The following is a 24,417-nucleotide window of genomic DNA, read 5'->3' on the forward strand; positions in this document are numbered from 1 at the left end:
GAAAAAGTATCAGGAGAGCATGACAATTGAGGAGGTATTCACTGAAATGTGAAAATTTCATATTTTCGAAAAAAATATCAGGGGAGCATGAAAATCGAGGAGTTATTCAGTGAAATTGACAAATTAAAAATTTTCAAAAAATAAAATTCACCCAATCGACTGGTCCTTCCGACAGCGGGATTGTTACTGCGGCAGTTACCGGAGTCGGCCGACGGGCGGACACCCCACCATTGGGTGCGGCCCCCTCTTTCTCTTGGGGTGCGCCGCTCAGTGGGGGTTTGAGTGACCCCAGAACTGAGCTGCTCAGTGGGGGTTTAAGTGACCCCACCAGCATGACATTTGAGGAGGTATAGCTGAAATTGAGAAATGAAAAATTTTTCAAAAAATATCAGGAGAGCATGACAATTGAGGAGGCATTCGCTGAAATTGAAAAATTCGAAATTTTTGAAAAAGTATCAGGGGAGCATGACATTTGAGGAGGAATTCGCTGAAATTAAAAAATTCGAAATTTTTGAAAAAGTATCAGGAGAGCACGACAATTGAGGAGGTATTCACTGAAATAGAAAAATTCGAAATTTTTGAAAAAGTATCAGGAGAGCACGACAATTGAGGAGGTATTCACTGAAATTTGAAAATTCGAAATTTTTGAAAAAGTATCAGGAGAGCATGACAATTGAGGAGGCATTCACTGAAATGTGAAAATTTCATATTTTCAAAAAAATATCAGGGGAGCATGAAAATCGAGGAATTATTCAGTGAAATTGACAAATTAAAAATTTTCAAAAAATAAAATTCACTCAATCGACTGGTCCTTCCGACAGCGGGATTGTTACTGAGGCAGTTACCGAGTCGGCTGACGGGCGGACACCCCACCATTGGGTGCGGCCCCCTCTTTCTCTCGGGGTGCGGCCCCCTCTTTCTCTTGGGGTGCGCCGCTCAGTGGGGGTTTGAGCGACCCCAGAACTGAGCCGCTCAGTGGGGGTTTGAGCGACCCCAGAACTGAGCCGCTCAGTGGGGGTTTAAGTGACCCCACCAGCATGACATTTGAGGAGGTATAGCTGAAATTGAGAAATGAAAAATTTTCGAAAAAGTATCAGGGGAGCATGAAAATGGAGGAGGTATTCACTGGAATTGAAAAATTCGAAATTGTTGCAAAAGTATCAGGGGTGCATGAGGCGCCCTTTCTCTCTTGGGGTGAGGTACTACAATGCCGTTGGGGTCACTCAAACCCCCAGAACTGAGCCTCTACTTTAGTGACTCCTCTTCGGTCTCAGTTTTGGACCCGAGGAAAAGAAGGTGCCTCGAGCGATTGTTTGCTTTTATCAATTGGTTTTCAGTTAGTCCCAGATGGCGACAGAATTGAATTCTAATTAATTTTCTCGCAAAACATGATGAACTAATATTTTCATAAGCTATACCAAGTATTTTCCAGGCGACTTGAGTAAATTTTATTAAATAAAAAATTTATTTCTCTGCGAATTTTATTTGTCGTATTCGAACTCAAGTTTACGGAGACTGGATAAAATGGGATTTTTCATGTTTAACAGACGTTTAACCAGTTCTTCTCTCAATTTCCCTCGGTCGACATTGGAATTTCCTGTTGAACCCACGGAATGCTTAATGACCTCAAATTGTTCGTTCCACCCTAGCAGACAATTAACACTCGTTAATTACACCCCTGCCTCCACCACGAAGCAAATAACACGACAATTACCGCAACTCTGTCAAGAATCGCCCGAACAACCTGAAATTACCCCCTCCCGTAACTCTCATTATCATTAACGCAAAAAATAAATGGAGGAAAAAAAATGTGTTGCAGTGGGTGTTGAGGGGCAGAGGGGAATGTAATTTTAGCGGTTGAAAAAGCCCGCATAACAGTACGGCATTTTATTTTGTTCCCTAGACTCATTACTGACCCTTGTCTCCTGGTATGCCACGTGTTACATATCGAATGCGTACGTAGTTCCTGTTTCACATCGACGAGAGTAAAAGTAATTAAACGGGGTGTCCCTGAAAACCGAAAGTACAAGTATAAAGAACCCAGAACCCGAGCATTTACCAGGTGATAGTTTGAAAAACCCAAGTGGTGCTTTTGAATAAAACAACGAAACGAAGAAATAAAACGAAAAAGCCATTCCATATGTGTGGCTACACTATTCCTGAATTGGGCCACGTGCCTCCTCCACCTGCCTTCGTTAAAATTATATCCGGGAGGTTCGTTGCAGCATTCGAGCTTTACTTCAGACTTTAAAATTTCATATCCTAAAAAATTCAGGGTGGAAATTATAAACCTGATGCGGGCGGGCAATTCCACCCGAATGACCAAAATGAAAAAAAAGAATTGCTTCTTGCAGTTGAAATGATAAAAATAAGAAAAACAAGAACAAGGGGAAAAAGTCATTCCATCTGGCCCTATTCTTTAATCATTAAATTGGTTTTCCATTTCCCAGGGATAGAGCGGAGAGTGGAAAAACAAATTTATGGACGAGGCGGAGAAAGGAAAATAGAGATAAAATTAGACATCACGCATCCCATGTGTTTTCTCACAGACAATCCACCGAAATATGAATAACACACACGTGAAGAGCCGGATAGACCAGGGGAATGAGGGGCCTAGCTTTTGTGGGAGTTTCTCTCTCTCTCTCTCTCTCTCTCTCTCTCTGCTGCACACGCGGCGGCCATTTTGATTTTGCGTGATGTCACGACGTGGCCTACTTTGGGCCGCACTCCACGTGCACGGGTCAACGACCTCCACTCCCGTACACATACAAAAAAAAACAACAAACTACATTTCTCTCCCCTCTCCCCCCCCGACAACTACCCACTGGTACTTTTCTGTACCATCAGTTACGTTCGTCTCTCTTGCTGGTACAACGGCCTCGTAATCCACCGTAAACCAAATGAATCCGACTTATATATTTCTCATTTTTTGTCTCTCCCAACACCCATGCCATATGCCACACCTGATCACTCTAGTGTTTATACTCCCGAGTACACAATGAAAATTGTTTTTCCTCTTGAAAATTTATACGTTAGGAATTGGAGAAAAATTTCATTCCGGGAAAATGAAATTCTTCGCGGGTACCAGTTGCACTTTGTTTTTATTTATTTTTAATGAAATTTTTTTATCAACTCAGTGGACGGGTTAATTGGAGATTATTGTTGTGGGTTATTATTTTGGGGGATTTACTCCGGGACATTGAGGAAAATGTGGATTATGTTATTTATTTTGTAATTAATTTGAATACCGAGTGAGATGAACGTGAAATTGAATATTTTAGATTTTTCAGGGATTAATTGGTCCATTAATTAATTCTCTGGTGGGATAGAATGTTGAATTCCACCCGCGCCTCATAAATTAACGGATACATACGGATAACTACCGTTTCTACATCCTAGGCAAACCGAAATACTTTAACAGTACATTAGTCTCGGTATTCCCCAGATCGTATCGATTAATTTTCTCGTGTATCCGAATCGATAAGTACTCAGGGCCATTTACAAACCGAGTGCAAACCCCACGGTGGATTACAGGTAAGAAGAGGCTGAGGTCGAGGCTAAGGCCAATGAAGAAACGCCCACCACATCTTTAAAAATAAAAAAATTAGATGGTGCGACTATTAGGAGTGGATTAGCGTGTGTGTGACCCATTTCTGCTCGAACCAATAACTTTCCCACAAATTTCCTTTGAAAAAAACGGAGAGTTCAATATAGTGAACTAGAAAAATGTGTCTCAATTAAATTTAGTTATTGCAAACAAATTTTTTCGAGATGAATTTGAATGAATATTTCACATAACCACTGTAGGCGTCTAATTATCTCAAGTATATTTACTTCGCTATTTTTCACTGTAATTATTTTTAGAAGAATGGCGTTTAATTTCATTTGTGAGAGAGAAGCTAATGAAATTTCGGGATTGGGATGGGAGGACAACAAGCGGAAATAACCAGGGGCATTTCACGACTTGCTTGGATTTTTAATTAATTTCAAAGTTGAGAATAAATTTTCGTTGGTGTCCCCCATTTTTTCTGAAATTTCCAGAAATAAAATATCATCCTTTCTCTTCGCAATGAGCTCAGCCTCAGTAATTAACTCACACCTGAATTATGGATATCCCAGAATAAAATGGGAAGTGTGTATTTAGCCTCGTGCCCTAACTTCTCCCCCCAGATCAAGTGAAAAAAAATACCAGCAGACGATGTTCCTGATTTTCACAGCGGATAGAACTTAATTTTAGGTTCCAATTCATTCCAGACTGGGTAATTGGGGTTAGAGTGCTGCGAAGTGTGATTGTGATACCACCAAGCACTGCAAATTAGTTTTCAAGTAAATGTTGGGTGATGTCTTGGTGACTTTTTTTTGGGGGGATAATTTTCGTGGGTGTGGAGGGTGAAAATGGATCGATGGGAGGTTTGACCGAGTGACCCAGTTACCCGGGGGTTCACAGACTGCAGCCTCGATAGATCCATTCCCTTCTGTACGACCCAGAAACCACCACTTGCAACCCCCCTTCAGGGAGAATATTTTTCCATCCCCGTCTGACCCACTCTCTTTGTCTAGATGCCCCAGATTTTATTCAATTTTCCTGCCATTTATAGATATCATGTTTGTATTTTTGACATTTTATTTTCTTGTTATCCACTGGATTGATTGCAGGGTAGCTTTCGGGGGCTGCTCCAATCTCTAAATGCGAAGTACTGGGAATTTAAAGAGTTACCAAAAAATCCTGGACATCTGGATTTTGTTATAAGGGGCGGTGCTTTACTCAGAGGAAGTGCGAAAAATGTAATGTTTAAAAAAAAAAATTGGCCTGCAGCAACTGCCCCACATGGTATACCTAAAAGTCCTATTACATCCTCTGCATAAAATATCGACTCTCTAAGCTGTGATCCTCCATTTTCCCAACGGCAAGCCCTGAGCTTATCAAAGTCCTCTGTAATAAATATGAGGCTCTCCATTACGCTTCCACAGATTTTCGGGTTAATATTCCACACCTATCCTTTCACAGTCCCCAAAGAACCCTCAACGTCACAATTTTTCATAAATCTCCGTACACCTTGTACACCTTCCACACCTTCCACTTCATTAAATGCAGATTTTTCAATTGGCCTTCTTGAAATTCTTGAAACATAATATTTTTCCGAGTTAAATCAGCCAACTGACTGTACCTCCAACTCAAGAGTTATGTAAAACAGGAAAAATAAAAGATGTGAAGCAGTGGAGCCAGGTACAAAGTACATGGCTATATGCATATGTTTAAAGAGAAGAGGTAAAGAGGATGGGAGTAAAAGAGTCGGTGATGCGTGAAGTGGCAGAGTTGTTCGTTGTTGTACGATTTTGTCGAGTGTTGTTTGTTAGCCATTTTGAGTGGAGACAAGAGGCAGAGCACCTTTCAATACTTATTTTTTTTTTCTTTTCACCATTTTCTCTAGCTTCTTTTTCCCTTTATTTTCGTTTTAAATGGAAGGGTGATGTAGAGACTTTTAATCCATGCCATTCCGTGCTTCCTGACTGTCAACTTTCTAATGTTGCCTCATCGTAGTTTACTCTCCATCGATAATCTTGGAAACCCTCCGTGACGGTTTTATGTCGTTATTCGATTAAAATAAACCTCCGAAGTTGAGGGAATTTCTGTTTCACTCAACTATTCTCCCAACTATTTTCATCACACGAATTATTCTACCTCTAGTTTACAGAATCTTCCGGAATATGGGGCTCCCTCATTACTATATTCATTATAAATGGTATGAAATATCATTTACCTATCTCAATTTGTTAATAACAATATATTACGTCGTTAGATAATTGAAGAAATTATTTTTTCTTCAAGCAATCAGTTCAGTATATTACATATTAATAGCAACACTACATCAATTTAAATAAAAATAAAGAGGCCCGTGTTACTCTGGCGATTTTATGTATATAATTTTAAACTATCCTGATCTCCCAGGAAAATACGAAGAATTATTCGGACTGGGTTTATAACTGCTGAGAATGAAACCAGATGCAGAAATAAACCCAAAAATAGAATTATTGCACCGGGGAATTCATTGGCCTGATATACCGTTCTATATCGGTATCGGAAACCATTTTATCTCCACCCGAAATGCCCTCAGTATTGGGGTCAACTGTATTATGCTGAATCTCGATGAAATATAGAGTAATATCGACTCAAAAAGTCAACCATCCACTGGTGCACTCCGCCCCGAGTAAGAAACCCTCGATCTTCTCGGATTTCTTCAATTCTCTCGATGGTACAACGAAGCTCCTCAGAATTCTAGGGAATCAACAAAAGTGAGGTCAATTGAACCGTCAAATCGGTAATGCATTAGTATATAATATATATATCCCAAATTGGGGTAATCGGGCAATTTTTTTTTTCATTTCTATATTTTTTAGATTTCTGAGGGTTTCATCATTACAAAAAAAATCCTACTCCCCTCCCCACCCCTAAAAAATAAAAATCAAATCCCTAAGCTGATAATAAAAAAAAACTGAAGATGCAAAAAAAATCTTTTTGATGTAATCATAAAAAAATACGACGTATTATTCCAAAAAATTTTGTAATAATTCTTGATTGTTTAAAAAAAAAATTAAAATTTTGGTGTTGAGCTTCTGTGAAGTTTTCACTTTAGCGAATTCTGGTGACGCATGCGTGTGAGCAAACGTATATTTCAGGAGCCCATATAGCCCGCAGACGTTTTGACGTGAAACAGATCGCACATCGCATTTGCGAATGAGGTTACTCGTCTCGGTTTAGTTGTAACTTTGTTTACTCCTTATCACTGTTGATGTCTCACTCACTCGATGAGACATTCACTGTTGAGTCATTGTTTTGATATTAAATCGATCATTGAACGTATCGAAGTAGCATGACGTGCAGCGGATGCAGAATAAAATGACAGCAAAAACTATTTCGTTTCAGTCCTCGAGTATAACGAGTTCAATCAATTCTGAGATTTCAATTTTTGAAGCAATTCGATTTGAACGGACATGAAGACATTAAAAGTCGTCAGATCAATACGATTTATCCCATTTCCCGATGCATGAATCCATCACGAAATAAAAAATTGATGTTCCAGTGGAATATCTCAAGCTCTCCTGAATTTCTAGATAAAAACACTGAGAAACCCCCACAATTCTCCAACGCGAGTTAATTAAAACTCGTTGTCCTAACGAGTGAAAAATGTCTGAAAATTGAACGCTGAATTCTCCATTCATTAATTATCCCAAGGCCCTGAAAGAGATTCATCCGCAATGCAGCTAATGGTGAATGAAAACCAGAGGTGTTCTGGTTGGTTTCGACCACACGCGCCTCGCCTCCCCATCGAAACGAGATACTGGGGGATGTTTTTTTTTTTCAGTAAAAGCCCTCTGCCCTCCTTCGCGTTTCGTCTTTTTCTTCCCTGTCAAGGGGGAGAAGAAGAAAAAAAAAACTACATGAGGTTGAGGGTGTTCGAGGGAGGGGTGGAACGAGGGCGCAGTATTGATCCCCCAACGGTGTGGCGGTTGACACATTTACCAAAAGCTTCGTGTGCTCCACTTTCGGGGCTCTTTGAGACTACAAAACAAGCCCCAAGCCAAAAGAAAAAAAAATTACTTGAAAAAAAGAAATGAAATAACAGCGCAAGAATTTCTGTCTGAGGATTTTTCCCTCGTTTTCCAATTTTTTATACTTTCATCCCCCTGAGCGATCCACAAAGGAAAAATATGCAATTGTCTTCAGAATTTAATTTGAGTGACAAAGTGCAAACGATAATAGCATTGCCCCGTCCCCCTGGTGAAAATCCACTTTCAATTTTCACTCTGGAATTTTATCATTATTTTTACAACCCTTTCAATAAACACTGGTTATACATTGGTGTCTGTATGCGTCTATTACTCCTGTGCCCTGTCAACGAGCCCCGATGTGCGCTAATAAATTTAATTATACTCGAGTAACGAGACCGAGTTACGTGAGTAGGGAGCCCTGTGGGGGTGGCTTGGAAAACGGATGAGGGGGTTGTCAGGAGGGTTGAGGGGGGTCTTGTGAGTTTATCAACTAAGTGGCGTACCCAATATCGACTATGTGCTCGGAAAAAATTGTCGTGAAAAACACAAGCCTTATCCAACAGCAACTTTATCCACTCGATGATTCTCTAGAATATTTTTAAATATCCTAGGAGAGCCATTCGTCAACGCAATCAGTCTCTATTTCATCTTTCGTCACTTGCGAAATTCCACTATTAATCCCTTTTACCCCGAGGGAAAAAACCGAGGCAATAAATCATCGAAAATTTGTGTACGAAATCCCTTTTGAATTTTTCACGTGAAACCAACTCTATTACTCATATATATTTCTCCAGTCTTTAATTAAAATTTCAATTATGCAATGAAAGTGCAAATATTTTCCATCCGGAATTCGTGATAAATAATTCAAATTAAAGAACGCTCCGAAAATAATTTTGACTGATAAAAAATCGCGGGCCTATTAATATATAAAAAACATATATTTTCTTCTTTAAATCATGACAACGAAATTCTTCAATATTCCCCAAAATCCAATATTTTTCGGGTGACATTTTCCTCCTGCTAATTAAACATGGTTGTGTTGAGAGGGGAGTAACGCAGGTTAATTACAATAATAGCATGAATAATTTGTTTAAAAAAAACGTGATATTGGAGTGAAAATGGGTTTTCATCGGGCCCCCGAAAGGAGGAAAATGGAATGATTAGCCGAAGTACATAGAGCAGAGGGAAATTCCCAGCGTAAGCTCGGGAATTCTGCCAAATGGGTCAGAGCACGAAGGGCCAGGGTGAGGTGCGGCAGTGGAAACGCAAGAGAATTGTTACTGTATAGGTGAGCACATTGTAGATTCGGTGGATGAAGGAAGGGGGTAGTTGGCACGAGGGTGCGGACTAGGGTTTACCCCGTTGGGTTGGTGAACGAGAAAGAGAGAGGGAGTGGCTGAATACGGGGCCAAGAGTGTTTGATCAATACTCGCTGTCACCTACGCCGCTCCGAGGGTTGAGAGAGGCCGCATGGTAACAGAAAACCCACGGGGCCTACATTACTCCCAATACAGTACCTATGTATAATATCTATATATTTTTCCCAACCATATGATATTTATAATCATTACCTAATGTCAAAACAGGTCAGATATCTCCAGAGAGACAAAAAGTACACGAAAAAAAAAATTCATAATACTTTAATCTTTATAGTTGATCCTAATATATTTATAATTGTTATTAATATTGCGAGAAAATCTATTTTTTTATCGGTATATTGAGAAAAAGATGTCCGTTGTAGCGAGTATTTAGTGCAAGGACATTTTTTGCAAAATTAGATTATTTATGGTTGAGATAATAACTTTGGAGAATCTTATTATATTTCAGGGAAAAAGGGCAATGGCATTTATTTGGCATCAGAATTTTTTGTTCTCAGTGTATGCAAACTTTTCTCCTACGTATTAAATCCACCCTCTTTCAACTTTCTGTCAACCCCTCGAGAAATTTGCATTCTATCCCAACCCATTACTATACCTCCCCTATCTTCAACCGCTGCCAGCGATTTCCGCGTTTTCTTGATCGAGTAATTATCATTTTGAGTCATTTTTATAATTCGCCAGGTGAATCTGAGGGCACCCTTGTGGAAACCATGAGAAAATTACTCTTTCAATTTTTGCTATAAAATAAAATATTTCACGATTCACCCATGGAAATTAATTATATAAATTAATATACATAAATTAATAATAGCTATATTCTCCAAAATGTAAATGAAAAAATTGCGTAACAGATATATTTGTTTTTTTATTTATTTCCTCTACTATACATTATATTTGAATTTGTCCAGATATTCAAGCGTAAACCAACCTCATTAGAATTAATTTCCCAACCGCCAACACAAACATTAAAACACCTTCGATATCTTCCATTAATTATTAATTTTTCAATATTTATTACTTCAATTCGATCAATAAAAAATGGAGCAATTGCAAAATTAAAATGAAAAATCAATTAATACCATAATATCAACAGAAAAGCAATTATCCAAATCCAAAATTAACGTTTAAACTAATCTCCCTAATTGTTCACAAATACCAGTGCAAATGAAAAAAAAGGGGATTGGTACAGGAAAACCTATCGAGATCCTCCGATCTAATAAACATTTCGATATTATTCATAACTTAATTCAGGTTGTATTGCATATTCGCCGAATGCGGTTGCGAATTGGCCCCCGGCGCATTACTCTATCCGTCCTAGTTGTATCGTTGCCAAGCGAGAATAGTTACGCAATTGGATCCAGGAACGAGAGAGAGACATTAATCGTGTGTACAGAGTAAAGAGAGAGTGAGTAAATGTATGTGTGAGAGAGAGAAAAATAAAGAGAGGGAAACCTCAAACGTAACCCTAATGATCGTGTGTGCGAATGACGCGTCTGCGCGCCTTTCGGCAGTAACTGAGAAAACTGAAAATATTTCGCAATCGGCTTGACTCCGATAGTCGAGTACCTCCAACATTCGAGATATTTTCAGAGATGACGAGACCCCGAGACCATCATATTTTCCGTTTAACTCGGAATTGTTTATCCCCATTATCCGAACGAGGAAAAATTATTTTTCCCACTTGTTCAAACGATATGCAATTTTTCCGCATCATTCTCGTTACGTCTCTCATGAATAATTATTTATAAAAATTAAGATTATAGTTAATATCAAATGGCATGTGATTTTGAGTCTGGAGTCAGTGATAATGACTTCTCATCGAAACTCTTGATGGAATAACGAAAATAATATGGGAAAAATGAATTAACGATGGCGACACTCCTTTTCCGTTTGTCAAGAGACATTTTAACACTCGGAAAAAATCGATTTAATCTCGTCCCATCGGGACGTAAGACCGTTGGGAGACTCAAAGGTCTTAAGTACACAGTCAATATTAGTAAATGGCATACAATAGGTCGCAGTCTGTCCTATATATAGTAATGCCCACACGCTAGGTTGCATTGACTTCCACATCGAGAATTTCTGTACTCAACGTTTAACAATCGGGTGAGACCAATCGATTTTTACCCACTCCCTGCACCTCTTGAATAATCGATTAATTCATTTTTTTTTACCCGCCCAACGACATTTTTTCTAAGGACTAAAATTAACCGAGAATCTATTTATGGGGGGATTTTTTTTTTCTCCATCGGTTGGGGCTTTTTTTAATCCTCGAGGTATGCCTTCTTTCTTGTCTCCGACCGGTGACATAAAAATGTGGAGTACAATGGGGTAACCGCGGAAGCGAGGCAGTTTTCAAGGGTCGTAGAGTGAATAAAAATGGAGAAGAATAAATCCACCGTTTCTTTTATCATCATCTCACGGGACAAAACGAAAACTCGGGTTTTTGCGGATGGGAAATGCCCACCCGGTTTGTTGGTCCTCCATCTGGAGAACGTCGGAAGCGTCAAACTTTTTTTTTTATCGCACTTTTTTTTTGGCTGGGGAGGGTTTTTCATAGTTCTTTAAACCCTTTGAACCTTCGGGGAGTGATTTTATGGGAAACTCGATATTTTAACGGGGAAAAAAATACTAGTACCTCGGGGGAAAAATTATCCCGGGTTAATATACTCGAGACAGCCCAATGAAATTTCTGTCTTAAACCTATTTGTTCGGCTCTGGAGAATTCCACTGGTGGCAATGCTTTTTTTTTCTTGTATATTATATCGATATATAACTTGATTTACGGGATTATTTTTGCTTTTCTATTTTTTTTTTTTTTTGAGTTATTTTCAAACGGATGAAGAACCGGTGACGCAATTTCGGAAGTGAATGAATAAAAATTCCTGGGAAACCTAGTCTCATTGAAGGAAAATTTTTCTCGACATTCTCGAAATTTCCAACCAGCATTGCACTCGATTATATTTAACTTGATTTTCAGAGTTATTTTCAGTGTTTTCGACAGAGGAGAAAACCAAAAATAACATAGTATTACTCAGTTCTTGCCGCAAAATTTGATGTTTCGAGTGAATCTCAAAGAGCATTGAAATTACATGCCATAACTTTCTATCGGGAATCTCAATGCTTGAATAAAAATGTCGTCGATAGTTCTGGAGATCTTGACATAAAAAAAAGAGAAAAAGACGAAAAGGAAAATTTAATCTTTCAGATTTTGGACGACTGGTTTTATGGGGTACACGGTATTTCAATGGACTGATGACCAGTTTAAAGAGAAGCCTCTAAAGTATTTAGAAGGAATAAAATAAGAGGAGGTTTCCCTAACTCTCTTCCCATTTCGAGTCCATTTAACTCCGTTATTTCTCATTGTGAAGACAGAATGAACGGATGGAGAATTCTGTAGTCTGACAGATAAAAACTATATTTTTGAAGAATTTGGGAGAACCTGTTTGAACTGTTCTGAAGATAGTAAAATCAACTCGGAATTTTCTTTCACATTCTTCCGATCCCGAATAACCAGTCATACCTTCTCCCACAATTCTCAGAATAATTTCCATAATTTTCTCAAATCAAAATACCAAAACAATAACACCAAGAGTACCGTAAATTCGATTTTTATCGCCTTTTTTGGGTAGGAGATTTTATACAGTTTTGTTTCTAGTTCTCGAAAGCCGTTTTTTATTGCCGCTCACTGACTATCGGAGGATTATTGTACGGGTCATTTTAGAGAATTCGATGTTGCAGCGGTAAAACTAAAACCTTTCAACAATTTGAGAGAGCCCATTTTGAGGATAATAAAATTGAATTGGAATTTTCCTCAAGATTTTCCTGAACCTCTACCAATCCACTCAGTTCCATCTAATCCAATACTCAGAATAATACCTGTTATCTTCCTCAACAAAAAAAAGACCTGAAAATTACAAAAAATTTATGACCCGTTGAAGACCTCCCCTTTTTATTTGTGATAGGTATTTCTGAATTATGTGCGGGTTGTATTTCAAAATTATATAAAGATTGCAGCAACAATGTGGAACGCATTATCAAATCGAGTCTCATTACTCCCCCCCCCCCCCCCCCCCCCCACAACTCAACTTTTACTTTTTCAATATAAAATAAGTTTTTATTCGGACGTCACCTCATAAAATGTTCAAGTCCATGTATGTGACGTGACAACAATACAAAATGCAACACCAAATAATTCAGACAACACCTCCAATGAAAAATGAAAAGACAACGAATATCTACGTCTACATCAATTGATCTCCAGCTCCAGACAAAATTGAGATGCATTAATTTTCAGTGGGCCGTGAATAAATAATAATCCCGTCAGAGCAGTCCGTAATCAAGGAATATGATCTCCGAAATCTGATGTTTCCCCGTGTATGCACACCGGATTACTCTAACGGTAAATGGAGACAGTTTGTAACAATCGTGGAAATAAAAAAAATAACGGGCCCTGGACTGGGTGACTGACCAGGTGACGAAAGACAGAGAAAGCAAAGTGCTTTGGCGCACCCCCAGGGAAAGCCTGCCGTTGAAGAAACAGAATGAGCCAGAAATACAGAAGAAAAAGAATAGCCCAAATACAAAGGAAAAAAAAAAAGGAAGTCTCCCCGAAGAAGCTGTCGCCCCATTGTCCGTGATATTTTCATCGCAAATGATTTTAAATGTAACAAGAGAGAGAACGACGGAAAAACCTCAAGGGAGATAAGCAACAACGTATTCTTTATTGAAGCATTCAAACCCACAAGTTTATTATGCCAGATGTTAAGAATGAAAAATATGAAAAATAACACATGTACATACTCATGTGTAATCTGAAAAATTGGAAATTTCAAGAATGAGGACAATGTGATGATCCCTTGGGCACGCGTCCCCATGGCCACGTGTACAAAGGTCGATGCTCCCTAGGTTGGATTTCATCTGATTTTTTCCTGTTATAACCGAATCTTTCCCCTTCCTCGTGTTGTAGGATTCTTCAGAGACGTGCCTGGATATCACCTAGCTGTCCAGATCTGTGCGCTTGAGAAAAGAATTTAAAAACTTCTGGTTACTAAACCTTTCGTGCCAACGTCCGAGTGCAGCAAGTGTTTTTCCTCATGCCTTTCACTTCGTGTCAATATTTATTTTAAATGAGTTGTAACGATGAATCCGAGACGGCGTTTCAATCCCAAAATTATTCATTGAAACATGTGTATGTTTGGTGATTATTACATCTTCGGTGTTGAGGTAGAATGAAAAAAGGGTTCAGTGATTTGATCAACGATCGATTGTCGATCGGATCGGATGTCGCCTTATTTAATCTGATTTTTTATGTATTTTTATTTTCAAATTCATGAATGATCCATTATCGATATCGATATCGATGGGATGGACTCGATACTATTTATAAAATATTCAACTGAAATTTATGATAAGTTCGTTACATAAAGGATGTACTATTGAAATGAAATGGGACGAATTTCACTCGTGCAATATTTAACAGAATTTCATAAACCTCATAAACATTCATGAAGTTCAGTCGTTTCAGAAGTTTATCGTTTTTTGGATTAGAAGAGCCTCGAAATGTAGAGCGGTGTCTGTCCCAGTTTTATATCTCGAAAAATCAACATCAAAGCATGCCTCCAAAATGTATATTTAGTCAGTTTAATTTTCCCGACACCTGGACATGTCGTCCCAGTTTTCCTCAGCGTCTCGTATACGTTGTGCTGCCTGTCGTTTGCCAAAGCGCAATCGGTTTTTAGGTTGAACCGGTCAAACATCAGCTCACTTTACCTCACAATTCGGTACAATCTCTCCTGTCCTCTTCCATCACTCAACGTACAACTCACAAAAGAATCGGATAACGATTGGTTTTTCCCGAAAGCACTCGTCTTTGAGAATTAAATAAAAGAGAATGCGGGGCACTCACAAGAATTCTGTAACAACTCCATAAGATTATGGAAAAAAATCGGTCATTTTTACCGAATATTTCTTCGTATGGATCTCTCCCATCTCTGTGGATACACTCCTCCATGATAAATAGACACAACCGGTTTTCTATTATTACGATAAGTACCATAATTACAGAAACATGCTTTCCTGTTACTTTCTTGGTGTTTCCAGTGAAAATATTGGTGGAAAAATTGGAGAAAATCCGTGAAATGTATTTGCCAGTCTAGATCTGGACTTCCGACAGGAAGTGGCGATTTAACGATGAAAAATAATCATAAAAAATTCCGGGTAATTCATTTCTCTATTTCAAATACATCATTTATTTTTTTATTCTCCTCCGTATGACTGCGGGTCTCGTATTTGCGCAATCAAAACGATAATTGAGCATTCGCGGTGCGTAGGAGGAAAGGTAAGAGCGGAAATGCTCCCGAGAATTATATAAAGAAAATGACAACGTGATGTGGGAGTGAATGGTAATAAACAAATGGAAATAAAATCTTAATAAAAAAATTATCTATAAAAATAATGATGTGGCTTATGCGGTACTGTCAGGCTAGTCTGGCGCATTGCGCTACATAACTGGCGCCCTAAACGCGTCTCGGTATTCCATGTAATACGAAATCCAAGGGTTTTTGGTATATAAGGGCTCTACGACGGTTGCCCCAGCGGGTTTATGGGGTTGGATGAGAATCGGTCGATGCAATGGGTTGCCCATGGCAACAAAACCCACCAGCAGGCACCGAGTTCTCCTGGCCCCATTCGAGTATATAGAGGAAAAAAAAAAGACCCATTTACGCGTAGGTAATTGCGCGTATGGTGTACCTAGGATAATTCCTAAAACTGGATAAATGAGTAGCAATAAAGATAATTGTAATTGTAAAGATAATTATCAACATTCTCGGAATCGGTTCGATTATTCCACCGTTCGCAGACTAAACAGACGAAGTTAATCGTCGGATAATGAATTTATTTATTGTTAGCTATTATATTTATTTATATTTATGCATTTATTTGTCCTACTCTATTGAAAATCTCACTCTAATAACGAAGCATATGGGGATTGAACATTCTCATTCTTTTAAATCACTCTGAATGTATTTAATTATAAAAAAATTACTGTGACTTATTCCTTCCGATATTAGCGGATGAAGAAATGAATTTTAAGGTGAAGAAAAAGTTTTCGATCTGAGAATATTCTTTGTGCTGAGCATAAAGTAGAAGTATAACGTTTCAATGACAAGAAATATTGATTCCAAGCTCCCCTAAGACTTTTATTTTCCTTTTTGATTGAAGACCTCTCTCGAACCGTAAAACATCTATTGATCAAGCATTTCCATCCCCGAATTTCCCCAAATGCACCACGTGCCCTTCCCATCGTGAACGGAAACACGTGCACCCCCCAGTTCTTCACCCCATCGATAATTCCCAAGGGGATGTAACGAAGACAGAGAGTGCACTGGAGTTTATTGAAGGAAAGCTAGGGGCCGATGAAGAACTGAAACTAGTTATCCCTCCGGATAGTACGACCCAGAGGTGAGGGCCAAATGCTTGGGAAGGGTTCGGCAGACACTCGGTTGGATATTTTCTCCAACAAAGAGATCTCCAGGGATATTTACCATTGGACTCTAAAACGTGGAACAGGATTGCCCGTACAAGTAACTGTGTCACGAAGTGGATCTTTAATTCCACGTCGTATTCCGTTGAGTAATCGGACATTTCAATAATTCTCATTTACTCCCGGCAATTTTACTTTGGCTCATACAGCTATTCGATATCATGGTGTTACTCTTTTAGGACTGTTATTTCGCCAGGTAATTTTCATCACGCGATTCTCTATAAATGTATCACTGGGTCTGGTAACTGCATGCATCGGTTGCCAAGTCATTTAGTTTTGAGTCTCGGGGCCTTTCCATTCCTCTCTGATTGATTGGACGGGACGGGAATTGTGTCAACTCTCAGTCGAGTTGTCGAGAATTATCAAGTTGACTTCGAGCTCCAATCAATATCCCATTCGACGCTCTGAGAAAATGGAAATCTATTGGAAATAGTCAGCACTTAGAATACGAGCATTTACGAGCATTTGGGTACATGCCAAATAACATTCGCTAATCTACAACAATATATTCAATAATATCAAAAAAATGGTATTCAAATGGTATAACTAATTCTTTCATTTCGCTTGATAACATTTTTTATCATATTTTTTTTTTAAACAGAGTAACATTTTTCGTTAGATTTGAATTTTTTTTAAGAAGAATTCCGCCCTCCTTATTACTCGTCTGTTTGAATTTTGAATTTTGAATTTTTCACTACGGGAAGAAAAAACTCAAGTTGGAAATACTCCCCTTTATTTAGAAACAGTTTCTTTGTTTGTGAAAGCGAATACGGGGAACTCTGTCCCTATCTTGAGAAAATATTTTGAATTATGATTTGAAAAAGGCATTGGATAGAGCACCCGGGAGTTAATGTAAATATGTACAACGATTTCGTAGTGAAGAACAGAGAGTTCTGTGTCCCTGGATGACGCATTTTTCCGGTCTTTGTTATCGGTATTGAGTCTCGTGAAGTATTTCATAGAGTACAAACGTCCGATATTATCCTGCGTTTGCAATTCACGTCGACCTCCTTCGCCCCAGTAGTTTCTCACAAACTAATGAAACCTTTCCCAGATGGAATTTATTTCTAGAAACTAGTCGCCTCTTTCCAGATCCCGCACAAAATTCCTTTTCTGTTGAGAAGCCAAGTTCTCTGACCATTTTTCCGCTGAAATCCCCTAGCGTTAGCAAATGTACATCAAAGCCCTCATCCTGGCACATGAAGCAATCCATTATCTCCATGAATCAAATAATATTTATTATTCCCTCATAATTCACTGATAAAACATAAAAATATTAATGAATTGTTCAAAAGGTGTTCATTAAACATCTGATTAACACGGTTTAATTATAATTATTAATTAATTACAACCTACGAATTTTTCTTTGCTGGACTTTGCAGTAATGATAAAATACGAAAATGATGAAAATGTCTATTTTTTTCTTGTTTCCGTACGGAAAGGAACGGAACATCCCAGTCGTCCTAAATTTTAAATCGGCAAAATTTCCTCTCAAGGAGAATCTTCCGAGTACCCAGAATCATTGATCCAGGGGAATCAGCTGGCACCACTGTCAGACTTGTCTCTCTCCCCCAATTTCAATCTGTCAATGTTGTCCCTGATACTGGGAGGCACTATTTTTTCAATGTGCCAACGGCGATTGCGCACAACCAATTGTGGCACATTGGCGTGCGTGAGGAGCACCAAGGATATTGTGTTTTAGTCACTTTACTCTCGTGAACGCTCGAGTTATGAGTTACCGTGGCCCAAGTACAAGTTGAAGTACCACTGGAGAACAATAAGACATCTCAATCAAGCACGTGGTAAGCAATCATCTCAGATATTCTCAATAATCCATTTTCACTGAACATTTACTACGCACCTCTTTCCCACCGCTCTATCGCCATTTTTCACTCAACACCTGTTATCTCGGAGTAATTGGTTATCTTATCGCGTGACTATTGAAGTAAATAAATTCATTACGATTGCCACACGTGCAATATACATGTTGTTAAATCATAAATAGATTATTCGTAAAAGCCCTCACCCAATTACTCGTTTCAATCATTTTCCCGAGTCAATTTGCCAATTTAATTATTCAATTGCATTATCGAAGCTGTCGATCAGTTTCATCGGGTTTGAAAATATTTCGATAACAGGAATTGAGGTATTCTCGAGAGAGGTAAATCAAGGATTTTACGATAGTCTCGCGTATCTCTTTTATCGAAATAACTCCTTCTTTGGACTTTGGGAGTTGAACGTGTGAATAAGTCTCAAGATATCTATAAGAGGTTAGAATTCCCGACGCATGGTTTTGGAGCTGTAGATGAATATTTTTTCTATCTGTGGAACACCCCTAAATGAATCAATGAATTATTCGGTCAATAAAACGTGGAATAGCGCATCTGCTGTAGGATAAAAGCGATTTGTCTCGACCAAGGGGAATCTTCAAATCCGTGGAAGCAGATTTCAAGTGAGAATGGCGTATATACTTCATTCCATTACATAACCCAACGACCGGGATATGTAACTATCGGAGATAAAACACCAGACTCTTATCTCATGCCTTGGGCTATTGAAGCAATCACGCGGCGCTAATACAAGACGAGAAAAGGGGGTTCTTGTATCGAATTACAACGTCGTATAATACTCCAAGTGGTTTTGTGTTCCGCGACCGTTTGTAACGATGCGTTTCACCCTCTTACATCGAATCTTGTCCCTCGATTCACCACTCAGAAATTCATCCACTAAACAATAGCTATGGGGAACACAATGACGAGGGGGAGATGGAGAAATAAAAGACGAAAAATAAGAACAAACAAAGGAAAACAGACACCTTGAGAGCCTGAGTATTCCCCGAATTTATACAACTGGCATGGACGATTTTTGATTAGAATCCCTTCCAGGAAATACGCTGGAATTGTTGATATTGTAAATAAAAATTGGTTTTATCTTTGGGTCGGTATAATGTGCGACTTTCCTCGAAGGAAATGAAACCTCAAAGATTGTGAATTTCCGCCCTTCAGAGCTAATTAATCACGAAAAACATACCGTTCGGCAGTTATAATGAATTATTTATCAGTTTCTTTGTTTATGGTACATATCCACTGTTGTTAATATTCTGTTGCAGACCACTGCGCATTCCGATGGCAAGAGAATTCTATTCATTAAATTTCTTCACTAAATTCCACAAACTTTCAAATACATTTTTTTAGGGAGACATTGGTAGTACGAAAAAGGTTGAATGCTTAAAAATTGGTTACGATTTCACAATAATTATTTTAAACGTTGTGTGGAAAGAATTAAGACTCATCAACTAATTTAAAAATTTTTCTCCATAATCAACTGCCAATGGAGGTGAGAGAAGAGTAGAAAAATTGTATAAATTAGTAATACGCTTGAAATTTTACCAACAATTCCATAAACTTCGTATCCCAGAGTAAATAGTTTCATGGGCTGTGAATTCACCTGTGTTGCTATTCACTTTTGTTGAATTATGAAAATTCAGTCACTAGTCATGACCTCAGTATGATCGATAAGATTTATTAAGCTTTGCCAGATAACGCAAACATCGCGGCTGAATAGTTTGCGGGAGGGGCAGTAATAGGAGAAAATCGATACAATCCGAATTCATGTGTCTGGTTTGAAACACGTGGAGTACCGTTATCTCGGGTGTTTGGTGATAACAACCGGGCGTTCTCGAAACGAGAATGCGTCCGTCCATCTCATCCCCCTTCACCGAATCCGGAATTCATTTTTTTCTCAAACCCAATCGGGTGTGGAAAAACGGAATTCACTTGGATATTTTATGAAGAACGACTCTTGCGTGAGCCTTTGCCATATCCATCCATTCTATTCCAAGTTTTTGTGAAAAAAAAATTATGGGGATGAGTCACCCATGTTACAATATCCCAGATTCCTATTTTTAAATATTATCACACCGAGTCTTACAATCGTTCCTCAATTTATCAGAACATTAAGAGATTTTATTTCGCACTTTGCACTTGGTTTTCACCTTAAATTATTCCCGAACATTAAAAAATTCTAACTTCCCCGTCTTCCTCGGTTCAGATAAGTAGAATAATTTTCCACGTTTCATCGTTTCTATTTCCTATTCAAAGCCATTAAATCGGACTTGATCTCAATTGTTCTTTTGAACGAATAGCATTCTGCAGAGTGCTCGTGGTGTCTTTATTTACGGTCTAGAGTATAAACAGTTAACAGAATGAATTTCCATTCCTTCAACCGCAAGATCGCGGTTGCATTGATCATTCACCATCTCAGGTAAACATTTAATTAAAAATCAAGCCCGAAAAATACCCAATTGAGCACGGGTAGCTTCTCATCAACGGAAACCGTCACGATCAATACTCAGTATAAGCTGACCACCCAAAGCCCCCCTCATTTCCACCCCAACCCTCCCACCTCTCCCCCACTTTAATTTACCAAAGAATCCATCATCCCACCACATCTCGAGAAAATCCACACGAACAGAAGAGAAAAAAATACATTTCTCAATAATGAATTTTCCGCTGGTTTTTCCCGTGACATAAATTCTCTCAACCGCTCCACCAACATTACATCACACGTGTGCGTGCCTAGTCATGGGTATTTGAGTGTGTTGTTAGCGGAAGTATGCATGTAAGTGAAGTTTTTTTATTTCACGATAACCTCTTTTGCTGAGATGAAAAAGAGGAGAGGGGAGCGCCAGCCTCTCGTAATACTTGTGGGCCCCATTGGCTCACACAGATTATATACCCGCATGCACCCTATTGCTTCATAGAATAATTGCAAACGACATTTATAACCGAGAAAAAAATAAATTTCCAATTTTCCATCGAAAATTCACCGTACAGTGAATAGATTCGCACTATTTTTCAACCTAAAACTCATCTTGGAAAGAATTGATTGATTTTTAAACCATAAAACATCACATTCTGGGTTTCACCTAGTGCTATATGACATGAGGCCCCGATCCTGCTATTATCATTTCTTTTATTACCTAGTAGTAATCATACCCCTAGGCCAGTGATTGGGCCTACTTCATAATTACCTTAATTTTTACCCTCACAATTATAAAAATGAACTTGATAAGTTTAGAATCCAAGCCTAATGCTCCGTAATCTATGTGGGTTACTACTTGGACCGCGCTGTCGACATCAATCTACTTCATGATAGAACTATATTATTATCAGTTTATTGTGCAAGCTATACTGAAGCTATTTAAACAATTCCTCACAATTTTTCTTAACAAACTTGAAAAAATAGAAATCTCCAACATAATTACCGAAAGAACCACTGAACGATGGACGATATATATCAATTATCTATTCATTCTGTGATTCTCATAACATGCGATAAAAATTAATTAAAAGATTACGTGCCTGTTGAGTAATCTGAGAGTCAAAACTATATTTCGTGAAAATTACAGAACAGTTACATGCTTTTTCCTGAAAGTTCAGTTTTGACTGGTGGATTGCGGAACAAGCACGTAATTTTTATACAATGTTTCTCTCCATGGGGGGATAAGTGTTGACAATTTTTGTTAATAAACTGTCAGAAAAATTGATATCTACGAAAAATAATGATCGAAAGAAGTAATGAACGATTGGTACGTGTTGATTATCTGTTCATTGTGTTGTGAGTACGGTAAACCCACACAAAGAGTCTGTAATTCTCGTAGGATGGGGAGAACAAAGAAGAGCCCTAGTGAACGGCAATGCGGCAACCGTAGAGCAACCGAGCGCTTGCGCACATCACTATGTGAGTCAAGGACGACACGTGCGGGTCTCCAAGCGACCTACTTATATTTTCCCTCTCTACCCCTTATGAATTCCCCCTCCTCACGGGTATCATCGCCATCCCGAATGGAAAAATAGTACCGAGGGATATTACGCCAATGGTTCTCCCTTCGTCCCTTTCAATTCGGTCTTCATTTCAATCCATCGCGTGCCGAATTTTTACAAATAATCACTCTCGCATTTCAATCACGGTAAGAACTTTCGGTAATTAATTGTTGGGAAATTCGAGGGCGCGGGAGGTGATAACGCAAATAGAACAGCATTTCATCAGGGAACTATTAAAAGACACGACTTGACGATCGTCGGTGGAATTAATAGTGGGTATATTTGGAAAGATTGTCTTTCGCGGAGTCGGGGGTAGATTAAATCTGAGGTTTCAGCGGCAAGCCAGAGGGAAAAAAATTTGTCCCGGGGAAGAGTCCTTTTATTTTAGGAACACTACGGTTTAATTACAATTTTTGAGTAAGCGAGGTGTTTCGCGATTTAAGTGAAAGCACTTGTAGGAATTTTGTTGTAATGAAAAAAAATATTTGATGAAAAAAAAATGATTGGTACGGGGAAGTTATCGATATTCGGCTCTGTTCGCAGAAAATTCCAATTTAATATTTCAGTTGAAAAAAAATTGCGTAAATGTCCTAGAACTCTGAAAATGTACTCTAAACATTTCATTATGGATTGCTCCCCCATGAGAACGTAAAACGTTGTTTGTTAAAACCATCAATATTCAAGTCTACCCCCCACATTATCGTCACATATCCACAAAATGACAGCTTTCATTTTTCGAGGCGACTCTCCTCAAAGAGAAAAAAAAAATGAATAATTCCACGCGCAATGAATCTCGCCCAAAGCCCTAAAAATCTCTGAACCCGTCTTGAACCCGAGAAATTCCCCCAGAACCGACAGAACCCCCTCCACCCCCTTGCGTTCCACTTTTCCCCCACATTTGAAATGTTTCTAACGCCTCAAGCCCACCGGATCGATAGTAAAATAGGTCGAAGGTCTCACCCCGGCGAGTTGACTCCCAAAATACCCATATATGCAGTCTGCCGGAAAGATTCAGAAGGCCATACAATAAGACCTAGCGAATTCCCGAGGGTTCAAAGGGGCCGTGCCCGCGGAAATTGGTGAAAAGCCAAGAGGGGGAGTCCAAGAAAAAGGACTCAAAAGGGGAAAAAAAAATTCTCAATACCCGAGGGGTAAGAAGTACTCGTCGTTTGGCCGTTGATCGCGCGTGCGTCCAGAAAACCTCCCACGTGTCCAAAGCCCCTTTTCACCCCTCTACCATGGAATCCCGCCCCCCGGTGCAAGTATCCTTCCCTCTCTCCACGAAATTTGAGGAAAAAAAAAAAAATAAAATAAATAATCGAAGAGGAAGGGAAAGAGAAGAGGGCCACATCATTGTTTGAGCCCTCGTTTCCCACACCGATGGCTCAGCGCTGGCATAAGTAACGCGTTACCGCACGCTGCACAGCCAGTTCCTGTTCGACCGTCGCCCGTGGTACGACGTTTCGCCGTTTTATAAAAACGTCGCGCGCGCTCTATTTCCCCTTCTACAAAAGTCTCTACCAAAGTCCCTACCAGAGTACATACAAAAATCCCTCCGCTATTTCCTCACCTCGCATTACTCTCCTCTCGGCAACGACTCAACACTCACTATCCCTTCTCCTTCCCCTTCCTCCACCCCGGGCCAAGAGCTTTGTCATCACGTGATCCAATCGGCAGCTCGCGCGTCCCTCCAATCCGCCAATCCCATCGTGTGCAGATGTGCGCAGACGTGCCAACGCTGCAGTAGATTAAGTGGGGGCGACCTAGAGTGCCGCGGCAGATTCTCAGACTAGACATTCTCGTTCGCTGCAGCACGCCATCCGAGTCGGTTGTGTGTTACCCTCCGGGGACTCTATCCTCGAGCCCGTGAATCATTTATTATATCTTCAATTCCTTTGTTCGAATTAACCCGGTTTTGCCACCATATCGGAGAAACTCAATTGTCCAACGGCAATAACGTGATTTTACCAAGTGATTCTGTAAGAATCTGGTGCGTTTAACGTAATTTGTTTTTTAACTTTTTTTTTTTCATCGGAGTTTTTTCGTTGGAATTCTTATGTCCCGAGTGTGATTAACAGTACCGTGGTAATTTCGTGATAATAAAGTCAATCAGAAA

At 39.1% G+C, this 24,417-nt stretch overlaps 1 protein-coding gene and 1 long non-coding RNA gene across 2 annotated transcripts in view; one reads left to right on the forward strand and one right to left on the reverse strand.

Moving 5' to 3' along the window:
• LOC105273475 (uncharacterized) overlaps window positions 1–24,417 on the reverse strand; it is a 26,531-nt gene that overhangs the window by 1,552 nt on the left and 562 nt on the right. The window lies entirely within an intron of this gene.
• Window positions 18,198–24,417, forward strand: part of LOC105273474 (uncharacterized) — an 18,290-nt gene continuing 12,070 nt past the window's right edge. The window contains exon 1 of the long non-coding RNA XR_892904.1: window positions 18,198–18,278. This is a non-coding gene — a long non-coding RNA (uncharacterized lncRNA). The remainder of the gene's footprint in view (window positions 18,279–24,417) is intronic.

This window comes from Fopius arisanus, unplaced genomic scaffold (genome assembly GCF_000806365.1).
Source record: "Fopius arisanus strain USDA-PBARC FA_bdor unplaced genomic scaffold, ASM80636v1 scaffold00005, whole genome shotgun sequence".
Classification (NCBI taxonomy): Eukaryota; Metazoa; Arthropoda; class Insecta; order Hymenoptera; family Braconidae; genus Fopius; species Fopius arisanus.